The sequence below is a fragment of the Zootermopsis nevadensis genome, unplaced genomic scaffold (assembly GCF_977971745.1).
Source record: "Zootermopsis nevadensis isolate Lab colony 2312 unplaced genomic scaffold, Znev_1.0 Znev_ptg000020l, whole genome shotgun sequence".
Classification (NCBI taxonomy): domain Eukaryota; kingdom Metazoa; phylum Arthropoda; class Insecta; order Blattodea; family Termopsidae; genus Zootermopsis; species Zootermopsis nevadensis.
The window spans coordinates 15337571-15350723 of record NW_028259152.1 but is presented as its reverse complement, the minus strand read 5'-3'; the positions used below and the strand labels follow the sequence as shown (position 1 = coordinate 15350723).

Below are 13153 nucleotides of genomic sequence, written 5' to 3'. Positions count from 1 at the left end.
GGGAGATCTCTGGGTGTTATTTGTTCTCGGAGAAATCTCCGACGGGTTCTTCAAAAGAGAACTCAATAAGCTATCTCTAATTTGTAAGAATATGAAGATTCCTGTCTTCTGGGTTGTTGCGCCGTGTAATATGGTAGATGTTTACCGACGTTTCGGAGGTCATACTGCCTCCGTCATCAGGGCGATGAGTATGAAGATTCCTTTCTTCTGGGTTGTTGCGCCGTGTAGTCTGGTAGATGTTTACCGACGTTTCGGAGGTCATACTGCCTCTGTCATCAGGGCGATGAGTATGAAGATTTCTGTCTTCTGGGTTGTTGCGCCGTGTAATATGGTAGATGTTACCGACGTTTCGGAGGTCATACTGCCTCCGTCATCAGGGCGATGATTATGAAGATTCCTGTCTTCTGGGTTGTTGCGCCGTGTAATATGGTAGATGTTTACCGACGTTTCGGAGGTCATACTGCCTCCGTCATCAGGGCGATGAGTATGAAGATTCCTTTCTTCTGGGTTGTTGCGCCGTGTAGTCTGGTAGATGTTTACCGACGTTTCGGAGGTCATACTGCCTCTGTCATCAGGGCGATGAGTATGAAGATTTCTGTCTTCTGGGTTGTTGCGCCGTGTAGTCTGGTCGACGTTAACCAACGTTTCAGAGGTCATACTGCCTCCGTCATCAGAGTATGAAGATTCCTGTCTTCTGGGTTGTTGCGCCGTGTAGTCTGTTAGATGTTTACCAACGTTTCGGAGGTCATACTGCCTCTGTCATCAGGGCGATATACTCACCGCTGTGAAAACCTCAAATCTTACGTTGTATGAAGCTGTTTCACATAGAGGGGGGAAATCATTAATGCCTAAAAATGTTATATCTTAAGGTAGACAACCAGTTATAATTTTTTTGTGAGGGTAAATATTTAACGAAACAGCGGGACGTAATCATTTGTGATGATGAAATGTTACCAGCAGCGTAAATAAACTTCAAGGACGTGTATGATTGGCATTGCATCAATACATTTTTCACGACAGACCGTCTTTGCTGAAGTATATAATGGGTTTTGCAACTTGCAGGAAATGACCATTACTTCCCTATAAGAACAAATTTCGTTGTCGTGTTGTTAACATTGCCGCTTCAAAATTGGAAGGTCGCCTGTTCAAATCTTGGCACGGAGACCAGGTGTCCTCAGTGACTTTCATGTGAATTTTCTCACACAATGTGGGAGGGGGTTATATATTGAATCGTGCCTTTCCAATTATTTCTATCTTTCATAGCTATAATTTGAGTTGCTGGTAGTATCTTCACGTAAATCATAATTTATAAATGACGGTAAGTTACGAAAAATTTATACTTCAATCACTCAACAAATTGGAAACCAAACAAAAACAAGGAACCAACGTAATTCTGTTATAGTGTTGTGGTCTGTGAGTACAAAAAGTGACACGAGAAAATCTCGTCTAAAACAGAGCAGAATAGAATACGCAAATTCAAGAATTTTTACATCGCGAATTCTTTAAATTTACACGTGGAAACATAACTACTTTTAAAGTTTGTTCAATGAGACATGCCAACATACCGGTATACAATATCTGTAAGGAAATTGTGTCGTAAAAGGCTTTGTTAAAATTCGTTAAGAGGTCCGTAGAATCGATTTTAATTAAAATTTTCAATGTGTGCACACAATGTCGGTAAGAAGTTGTTCGTTCATCGTTTACCCAACATCCCCAGAGATGACGCTGTAAGATATTAAGATGAACGAGCCATGCGTTAAAACGTAAAGAACCCCTTTCTATTCTCATTTACGTAGGAAAGTTTAGAATATTCTTCTTGAGATGATAAAGTTGCGTCATATTGTGATAAATATATATTTCTTTAAATCTTGTCAGTCTAATCACAATAAAATTCCTATTAAATATTAAAATATTATCATAATTAACATTTAAATATTTAAAATATATTAATATATTTTAAATATTTTAAATATATTAATATATTTTAAATATTTAAATGTTAATTATGATAATATTTAAATATTAATAGTAATTTTGATTAGACTGACAAGATTTAAACAAATATTCTTCTTGCTTTATCGCTTAAACCTACTATTGTACCAGATTTATTGTCGTGTATCTTCCATATTTCTCCGCAGAGAATGATCGAGGTTAGTATTAACAATTCTGAAGCATATGCGATTAACTAAATATGAATTAACACATAAATATAGAACGAATTTTTTAGGTGCTAAAAATTTAAACAAATATTTAATTCTTTAAGATTAAAAGAAATAAGCAGACATTATTTTTAAAGTACCCATGATTGTACAAATTACTCAGGAAAAATTGCTGTTTTTTGGGTTGTAGCACCGTGTAGTCTGGTAAAAGTTAACCAACGATTCAGAGATCTTTCATGTCTCAATCATCACGGCGCGATCTACCTGATTATGGAGGCAGCAAGGACCAACCAGAACCCAGAATACAGCTATTTCTGGACTAACCGTCGTGAAAATTCTTCTCACTAAAAGCCTTCAGTATCTCAGACAGAAAGTGAGTCTCTTTTGCAGAGAACCACGAAAAGTCATCTTCAAATTGAATCGTAAATCTGTCAGTAATCACGGAAGTAATTTGTATTTAGAAGAATTACGTCGTATCAGCCTTGCATACATGTAACAGATTATTTAACTAACATTAAATTCTTTCCTCCCAAATCTGTCGCAAAAGTTACAAAATTGCAAATTGCTGAAGAAGAATTTGCAGCAGAATGTGTCGAGTGGTCATTACGCAATCAGTAGCAGTTGTTTTGTTTGCCATCCGGATTAATTTGAAACGGCAAACATTACACGGAGTGTCACTTATGCTCTTCCTACATTCAAATAGCTGGAGTTCCCAGCGTCATTACAAAGCGATGGGTATTTATCGGAAAACGTATCGCGAAACTGAAAGTGCTGAAAACAGCCCACACAGACGTGTGGAATATCCATTTACACAGTATTCAGGGTGTGTGTAATCCAAAATATTTATTTGCATAAATAAATGTAGAAATAATGTGTTTTAAGTGGCGTAAAACTCTATAAGTTGTAACTTGAACATTCTTGAGATTTTATATCTGCAAAGATTTTTTCCAGCTAGAAATACGTTTACTCTATTAACTAACAAATTCGTTGCTGTTGACACGAAAGCCATGATTTCATAATTCTAGGACGGTTCATTGGCTGCTAGGTAATTAGTTTCTTGATGTCCTGGTAATTTGTATGGTAATTTTACATTTGTTTGCTGAGTTCGTTGTTGGTTGGATGGTAAATTTGCGTATTGACCGCTTATTATGGTTTATTTTTGTGATGGTTGGTAGCTGGTTGTTTACTTACTGTGTTATTTCTCACTGACAGGTATTTCATGTCCTAGTCTTTTGTTGGATTGTTTTGTTGTTTATGTTTGTTTGTGGTTCAACCTTTCCTTCCGAGTTCCAGGTTTTTGTCTTATAGCAAGAGTTTACCAAGTGATCTCCATTTTCTACGCACTTTGGAACGTTTCTACGCTCCCCCAATTTAATTTTGAACTTCAGAACAAAGTCATGTAAAAACCAACGTAGTTTTCTACCTACATAAACAAAGTTGTTAACTTCAAAATTGAGTGGTCTTTTTCTGAGCCATAAACTTCTCTTACGGAAAACAACACTGTGTTTGTGAGACTGAGGGGAAACACATATCGTACACAAGGAAATGAGCAGAACAGAGCAATTATAATATTAATTACATTATAATTACTGCTTTTTCAAGGTAGAGGTAAAACTTAAGACAATAGGTTGAGTTTCTTAGGATTTGAAGTCTTCACGGCGGTGAGTCCGAAGATGGCTGTCTTCTGAGTTGTAGCGCCTTGTAGTCTGGTAGAAGGTTACCGACGTTTCAGAGGGTACAATCCATAAGACCGAGCTTCGTTTGGGAGCTTTCTGCCCAAAACGGATAGCGCACCGTCAGGTTAAAGATAAAACGACCTATAGATGTCTTGAGTAACTGTAACAACTGACAAAGGACTTTAGACGCTGCGGGTAGCGTCGGAAATAGACGGATATGGTCCGACGGCGGGTTAACAAGTTAATGAACATTAACCTTCTGCCAAAATAGTGAATTTTTTTATCAGCTGAACTATTATCCGTTACCAAATAATGACTGTGCTCCATGAAGTTAACATTGTTTACTATGTAATCTAATTAGTCACGCTGGCCTTGTAATCCTGGGGTCTCGGGTTCGATTCCCGGCGGTGCCCCGAATTTATAACTTGTGTTGGGCAAGGCCGTGGTCTAGGCAACACGGAGTTTTCCTCCGGGGGCTTCCCCGGTTTCTCCGTGGCATCCTAACAATTACTCCATTCACACACAGAAGAAGGCGATGGCAAACCACTTCTAGATCATCTGCCAAGAACGTATATGAACAGGTCCCAGTCCGAGAAAAGGATGGAAGGATCCTGTTCATATGGACCTGTCGTCAGACAAAACACTAAATAATAATAAGATGAGGTGGTCTAGCGGTTAGAACGCTGGCCTTGTAATCCTGGGATCTCGGGTTCGATTCCCTGCGGTCCCCGAATTTATAACTTGTGTTGGGCAAGGCCGTGGTCTAGGCAACACGAAGTTTTCCTCCGTGGCATCCCAACAATTACTCCATTCACACACAGAAGAAGGCAATGGCAAACCACTTTTGGATCATCTGCCAAGAACGTATATGAACAGGTCCCAGTCCGAGAAAAGGATGGAAGGATCCTGTCCCAATTTTCGTTGGCTCTGATCTATAGACATTTGGTAGAACTCCTTCGATGAGTGATCGGCCCGTCGCAAGATAATCAATACATTCTCTTAAAAAGGATTACAGGCTTTAAGGATGTAGTCACTTAAAAACAAAATTTTATTTTGGAAGCGTAAAGATTAGAAATCATTGGGAAGAATTAGGCACGGGTGATAGGATTACATTAAAATGTATTTTAGGGAAATCGCGTTCGGATTTATTGGTAGGGACTACTGAACGAGGTAATGAACCTTCGAGTTCCATACAAGATGGAAAATTTCTTCACTAGGGAAACTTGTTTTCCACGAAATTAACTCCAAAAATGTTAGCTTAATAGATGACAGAAAGGCTCGCTTGAAAATCATTTCCTATTCATGACGTCTTCAGTTGAAGAACAGATTCAAATTAAAATTAAAATTATTATGGAACTTCATTAAGTGATAAGTACTCCCTACGTATGTGGCAATTCAGTGGGTTTTTTTTTCAGTTCCAAGTATGCAGACGTGTTATGACCTAATTTTTTTCAATTACTCTTGATTGTTAACGAAGCGTATTCAAAGAAGGTTACGGATGGATGTCATATAGTTCATGCTCTCCTTTCTTACTAAAGAAGTTTATCTAAACGTTTTCAAATCTCTGTCTGATCGGAATAGCGAAGTGACACGACTTTGCCTTAATCTTTCTGAACATGAATTCATTACGCTCTCTTTACAAAACATAAAATTTTGTGATGGTTGATTCTGACCGCGTAATATTTGCCTAAATAAATAGATTATGCACACTAAGTGAATTTTGTTCAAATTAGGTACTTACTGCTAGGTCTACACTAAACTTTGATGATCTGAATCCCTCCTCAGTATAAATATAATACTAACTTCGAATTACAATCTTCCATTCCTTATTGTCTTGTACGTGGTTATCTACGTTTCTGAAGAAACTATTGCCTTCATCTCTAGGGTTATTTCTACCGTGAAAATGGAAGCGATACACAGCGCCTCAAAATCCTCAAATCTAATCCATTTTCTTTAAGAAAACACTAAAATACACAACTATAATATTTAAATAGTATTAAAATATATTAAAATTGTCCGTCAATCACAATAAAGTAATATAAGATAATTAGATGGTTAAAATATTATCCTTTGTTCCGTATCGAGTACTCGATTTACATATGGAACATTCTCGACATGTTTCGGCTTTCATAGAGCCGTCATCAGGTGTATGTTATAAACTCTTAATTCAATTACTAATTTTTAAGAGTTTATAACATACACCTGATGACGGCTCTATGAAAGCCGAAACATGTCGAGAATGTTCCATATGTAAATCGAGTACTCGATACGGAACAAAGGATAATATTTTAACCATCTAATTATCTTATATTACTTTATTGTGATTGACGGACAATTTTAATATATTTTAATACTATTTAAATAAAATCACAATATAACGCACCTACAATATCTTATAACTATAATATTGTATCTTTGACAGTTTTTTATAAGACATAATAACTTTTCTTAAAACTATTGTGTGAAATCGTGAAAAGAAAAGTATTTAATGAGTGTGAATGGATATCAAATATTATATCTCACTGTTAAAATATAAATTGAGTTCCGACACTCACTATCTGTTAAATTATAAAAGTTTTGAGGATGGCTGTCTTCTGGTAGTCTGGTAAAAGTTTGTTGCGTTTATAATATTTTTTGTTTTTAACTCAAATTCCTTTCGCTTCTCGATATCACTCGACGAATGTGAATTTACGGCCGATCTAGGATTATTAAATAGCTTACACATCAACAGAAGTAAATTTCTACCGGAATATATCGTGAAAAGTTCCTAAGTCGGCCACATTGTGGTTATTTAAACCAGGTTTATTTATCTTCATGTTTTCAAATTTGTTTTCGATATCTCACACCACATCTGAATCGTGAGGCTGTCTTAAAGCCCACATATAGTATAATTTAGTAGGAAAATATACATTAAGAGAATCCTCTCTTTCTGTATTGGTGTATCTCGTAAAGAGACCCATCTTATATTCGCTTGAAAACTATTAGAAATTTTTATTACATTTGGAAAAAAATTTACTTTAAAGATAATGTGTCACGTACACTGATTTTATGGAATTTACCTAGAAATGGCAGTATGGGTATGAATTAGGAAGGACACAGAATCAAGGTAATTATCGTGACACCAGCCTAATGCATATTGGGGCTTAGGGCAAAATTATCGAAATACGAGAAATTTTTACAGACCTCGAAATTATTCGCACAGGAACAGTTAGTATTTGCGTAATTGTAATTGATGGTTATTTCTGGATTACAACTTCCTAAAATGCTATAAATCTATGAAAGCAACGATAAATTATTTGGAATAATTTCGAAAATCGGCCATGGTACAGTAAAAGCGAACTGCACTTTTATATTGCTTGGCTGGCAAATGATAAAAAAATGAGGTAACTTCGAAGATTTTCTTACGCACTCTTCGATTTGGACTGCGCAGTTGAAATCCCTGCCAGCACAGTTGAGATTAAGAAAAACTTTGCTCGTGTAAGCCCCTTTAGAGCAGTGGTATTCAACCTTTTTTGTTCTCGTACCCCCAGATATAATTTCTCTTCAACTTTGTACACCCAAAGTTGTTGGTGTATAATTCAAGTTATACATAGTATATAATCTACATCTAAAATAAATTAAATAAATTACATTACTGATTATTCAGTGTTTATCATAAAATATATATATTTTAAAAAATTTCATGTACCCCCTAAGATGTCTTCGCCTACCCCCAGATATAATTTATCTTCAATTTTGTACCCCCAAAGTTGTTGGTGTATAATTCAAGTTATACATAGTATATAATCTACATCTAAAATAAATTAAATAAATTACATTACTGATTATTCAGTGTTTATCATAAAATATATATTTTTTAAAAAATTTCATGTACCCCCTAAGATGTCTTCGCGTACCCCCAGATATAATTTCTCTTCAACTTTGTACCCCCAAAGGTGTATAATTCAAGTTATACATAGTATATAATCTACATCTAAAATAAATTAAATAAATTACATTACTGATTATTCAGTGTTTATCATAAAATAATATATTTTTTTAATTTCACGTACCCCCTAAGATGTCTTCGCGTACCCCCAGATATAATTTCTCTTCAACTTTGTACCCCCAAAGTTGTTGGTGTATAATTCAAGTTATACATAGTATATAATCTACATCTAAAATAAATTAAATAAACTACATTACTGATTATTCAGTGTTTATCATAAAATAATATATTTTTTTTAAATTTCACGTACCCCTTAAGATGTCTTCGCGTACCCCAGGTTGAATACCACTGCTTTAGGGTATTTGCTATTAAGTTCCCATACACTACGCTCTCTTTCAACAGTTGTCCGGATAATTCTGCGCTGTTAACACTGCTAGTGAGTGGATGGACCAAAAATGATCCCTCCCAAGAAAATACATGTTTGAAATCTGGAACGAGGAAAGTAAAGTGAGCTTTATTCTTCGGTGCATGTATCTACCGGATACGGTACGAAGGCAGTGTGTGATGTCAGCCATTGTAATATTTCTGCCACGCGTTCGTCTCTTGCATCATGTAACGTTAAACCTTTCGACGCAAAGTCTGAGCCAGCCTGTTTCTAGCTCGTCTCCGGCGAGTGGAATTCTTGTCGTACCAGCTGTTTCCAGAGAACACTGCGTTTGATAAGTCGTGTTTTCTGTATTCATTAATAGTAGAACACGGTAGGGTTCATACTCGAGTTCATTCTATAAAATCTCGTCTTTGGAGAATTGAATAAGTGGAACACAATGACGAGCTCAAGAGAGACTGTGGATAAATTATGAGATGTTCGTTTTCCTGCCATCTTCTGGATGGCCTACAGTTGAATATTCTGTGCCAGGTAGTAAGTACATTGCCCCTGGATGTACGGTTTCAGAAATGCATTTTGGATGTTGTCCAATTTCGATGCAGGCGGATTATGAAGTGTGTCCGAGAGGAAAATTGACTTAACCTTGAAGCCATGATGTCATGCTGAATGCTATCTTACGCACATTTTCTCTCACTAAAAATGTTCCAACTCTCGGAGCAGTGTGGATGATATATGATACTAATGGGTACTTTACCCCATGTATGATGAGGGTCCCTCTTACCACCGCATATCTCCTCCTCAGGTTGTGGATAGAGGGACGGCCTCCAGGTAAGGAGGTTATTGAATGAGCAGTCGTGGACAGTGGTAGAGGGGTGATCCTCCAGCTTGGGGGTTGGGCGTAAAGATAACAACCTTTCACCGTAAAAAATCATTGTTACGAACACATTAAGCCTGGGAAGGCTTTGGTTAATTCGGTGATGAACCTTCGAGTTCGGTAAGCCATCTACTTGGTTGGGTCCACTATTTGGGAAGCCTGAGGGGAAGAGACCGCTGGGGAGACCTAGACGTAGATGGGAGGATAATCTCAGGCGGGATCTATGGGAGATAGGAGTTGAAGGAGACTGGATTTTGTTGGCCCAGGACAGGGTCCGGTGGAGGGCTTTGGTTAATTCGGTGATGAACCTTCGGGTTCGCTAAGCCATCTGGTTGGTTGGGTCCACTATGTGGGAAGCCTGAGGGGAAGAGACCGCTGGGGAGACCTAGACGTAGATGGGAGGATAATGTCAGGCGGGATCTATGGGAGATAGGAGTTGAAGGAGACTGGATTTTGTTGGCCCAGGACAGGGTCCGGTGGAGGGCTTTGGTTAATTCGGTGATAAACCTTCGGGTTCGCTAAGCCATCTGGTTGGTTGGGTCCACTATGTGGGAAGCCTGAGGGGAAGAGACCCCTGGGGAGACCTAGACGTAGATAGGAGGATAATCTCAGGCGGGATCTATGGGAGATAGGAGTCGAAGGAGACTGGATTTTGGTGGCCCAGGACAGGGTCTGGTGGAGGGCTTTGGTTAATTCGGTGATGAACCTTCGGGTTCCGTAAGCCATCTGATTGGTTGGGTCCACTATTTGGGAAGCCTGAGGGGAAGAGACCGCTGGGGAGACCTAGACGTAGATGGGAGAATAATCTCAGGCGGGATCTATGGGAGATAGGAGTTGAAGGAGATCTAGGAAAGGGACCGGTGGAGTGCTTTGGTTAGTTCGGTGATGAACTTTTGGGTTTTGTAAGCCATCTAGTTAGTTAATGGGTGCTTTATTAGTGACTCGACAAACAAAAATTGTGTGGAACTATGGAATACTAAAAATGCAAGAATGATACGAATCACCAGAAATATATAATGACGGAGAACTGAGATTAAGCCGATGTTTCTGCACCGCGTAATAGAACGGTTGTGCGCCTGCGCAGATGGGTACTGCAGACAGTGTTTTCCATCAACTGTCCCTGAACAGTTGGGAATAGCCCAAATCTTTTCAAGCCTTCCGCTCATACTCGGTGCTGGGAACTGAATCGTTCCTTCCTTTATATATTCTTAGTTGTGGAAGATGAAGGGTATCATTGATTGATGATATTTTTTTAGCACGATAGCCTTGAGGGTGAATCAATAGTGCTTTCGCTCTTGTCAACGCCAGGGCCTCGTGGCCTTTCCTGAAGGAATGACGTCTACTCAACGGTCTTCATCGAGAGCTCGTCGTTGTTCAGGGCCTCAACGTCATTCCCTGCAGCAGAGACGCGATATGTGCGATGGTGTATTACAAAAGTGAACAGTCTGCTTGATGTCTAAGAAGCTGAGGATGACGTCAATTGCAGAATCCAAAACAAGCCCAAGATATTGCTGAAAAATTGATGATTGATGTTTTGTTTGAACGTGAATAGGCGTACAATATTACGTCTCGCCAATGGCGGTGAACCTAACCTCTCTTAAACACTAAAAAAATTATGACCTTGATGTTCAACCGATAATGGAACTTCCGGTTGAACAGATGTCAGTAGCCTTAACAATTTAGCAACTCGTGTCCTGTTACTTCTGCACTTGGCCCTAATACTGATTGTCAATTTTTAAATGATTAGATATATTTTTTGTATAAAAATGCTTGTTTTTATGACAAGTTTAATTTATTGTCTCATTAATACATATAGTTAATTGAGATTTTTACGTATATCTGTTCCGAAAGAAAAAAAACAATTACAATGTCGGTCACTTGTCTACTTTCATAAAATTTCTTCTCAAGGTCAAGGCATTTTAATAATAAAATCCAATGCTTGCGGAGAGATTTTATTTTCAAATCTTAATTTATGCTGATGGCAAACAAAACGTAACATCACAGTAAGTCTTTAGTGAGGTATACAATTGCCATCAGCAGTGTTACCAGTGACAGTAGTTGGAACTATGCTTCTTCAGCCATTCTTAAGCAATGAAACGAATACCTGAACCAAGTCTTAACTCGTTGACAAGGTTTAAGTGGGAAAACTAATTTAATTTCATCAACTAATCCTTGTACCACACTGAACAACTGTTTTTTTCATTCGGGAACAAATACCACAATAGAATCTAGCTACTCTAACTGACGTCAATAAACGTGGTTCTCCTCAGTCTCTTGAGATAAATACCTGTAAATAGGATCTGACTCTTTGCTTTCACACCCTTTCTAATCCATTATTCACTAATCATCTGATCATTTGACCTGAGATATTGACAGCGTCGTTAAATAAAACATAAATAACAAGGTATAATATTAGCATTTGATAAAGTGTTCAATAAGCTAAGAAACAACCAGACACGTCTGAGGTCAATTTCTTCATAAAAGACGATGTAAAATATACTTAGTTATCCATCCACTGCCTCTGGTTTAATTGTCATTTGAGTCAATTGGTTCAAACAGCCATGGTTAAACAGACAAGGACAAAAAGAAATCAGTACGAATTCAAAGTTTCTGTTCAAAGTGTGCAGAAAACTAATGAACAGAGTTCGTTTCATTAATCCCTCAGAATATTATTTGGGAGATGGATGACATCTGTTACTTAAACCACGGAATGTAAACTGCACAAGAATTATTACGTCATCACAGAAGGCCGGATGTCGGGACCTTGTGCTAAGGCGATGGTTGGATCAGACCACGACCCGACGACCTGCTCTGCTGGCAGTTTCTGTCTGTGGCTCTCCTCAGTTCATCCAGACGAAATACCTGGACAGAACCACACCATTCGATAAACATGTGAACTTATTTTTCATTAATCATCCTATCAGGAAATGGAGACGATTCAATCTTTGAATTTTCACCTGTAAAACTGGACGTAGTCGGAAATGGATTACTAAATCAGTCTTACCAACAGTGAAAAGATTTTTCCATAGTTAAAACAAACTTTTTTAAGACGTGTCAGTTCATTGATCTTCAACATCAGATAAATTCAAACCCGAAATCGTGTGGTAAGTATGGAAAGGAATGTGAAATATGTAAGTTTATTAACTTTTCTCTGTTATTTGTTGCTTGAATTTCCGATCACCGTAGGGAAATCGACAATAACAGCTAGCCTAGGGTTGGACAGACTGAGACGTAAACAGCTGAATCGTCCAATGAAATAAAACTACAAAACACCAACAATACACACGCAGTTTCTCTTACTGTTGAGTAAAAAGTGAAAAATAACACATCTGAGGCTCGACTTAGTGTTTACCTCGAATACAAAACAACGCTGAAGTTGTATAATATTTTGTACTGTTGCGCATGGCAACTAGCCGTCTTGTGATGTGTTTCAAATAGTCAGGCGCCCGCCAAGAGGCTAGACCAGGTAAGCTGTCGTGTGGAAGAGTGGGAGGTTAGGAGACGGATGCGAAGCTAATTCAGTGTGCCATGACAACATGGCTGCTATTAGAAATATCCCGTTTCAGAACAGTTTTGGGAAATATGCCAATTTTTGTCATCCAGATTATCTCTTCGTAAAAACAATGTTTTATTGTGCTGTTATAACAGAGTGAGAAACATCCTGATTAAATAGATAGGGATTAAGTACATTTTATAAGTTGTAAGAATGGACAATTGTTTGAAATAACATCTTATCTGTACCAAAATAAGAACCACTAGTGTACGCTCCATTTTGCACATTCTGCATTCAGACACTCGTGCGTACTACAGAGGGAGGTTTTATTTTGCACTGAAATAACAAAGACGTCGTGAATGAGTGGCAAATAAATACTTCCTGGGAGCCTCAAATCTTAAATGAGTGTTTTTTTGAAGAAAAAAAACATAAATATACTAAACTTATATGTAAACATCATTCAAATTAACATCTGAGACATGAAAAGTCACCAACACACGATAAAAGTGGTGAACTTACAATAGTTAAATTAATAAAATAGATCGACACATTAATACAGAATTATGTTTACATCATGGCGTTGTTTACTAAATGTGTCTTGAGTTGAATGAATTATAAATTGATTGATGAGTGGAACG

General features: G+C 37.7%; 1 protein-coding gene across 1 annotated transcript in view; it reads left to right on the top strand.

Moving 5' to 3' along the window:
* LOC110835845 (uncharacterized) overlaps positions 1-13153 on the top strand; it is a 171399-nt gene that overhangs the window by 16974 nt on the left and 141272 nt on the right. The gene's annotated exons all lie outside the window — the stretch shown is intronic.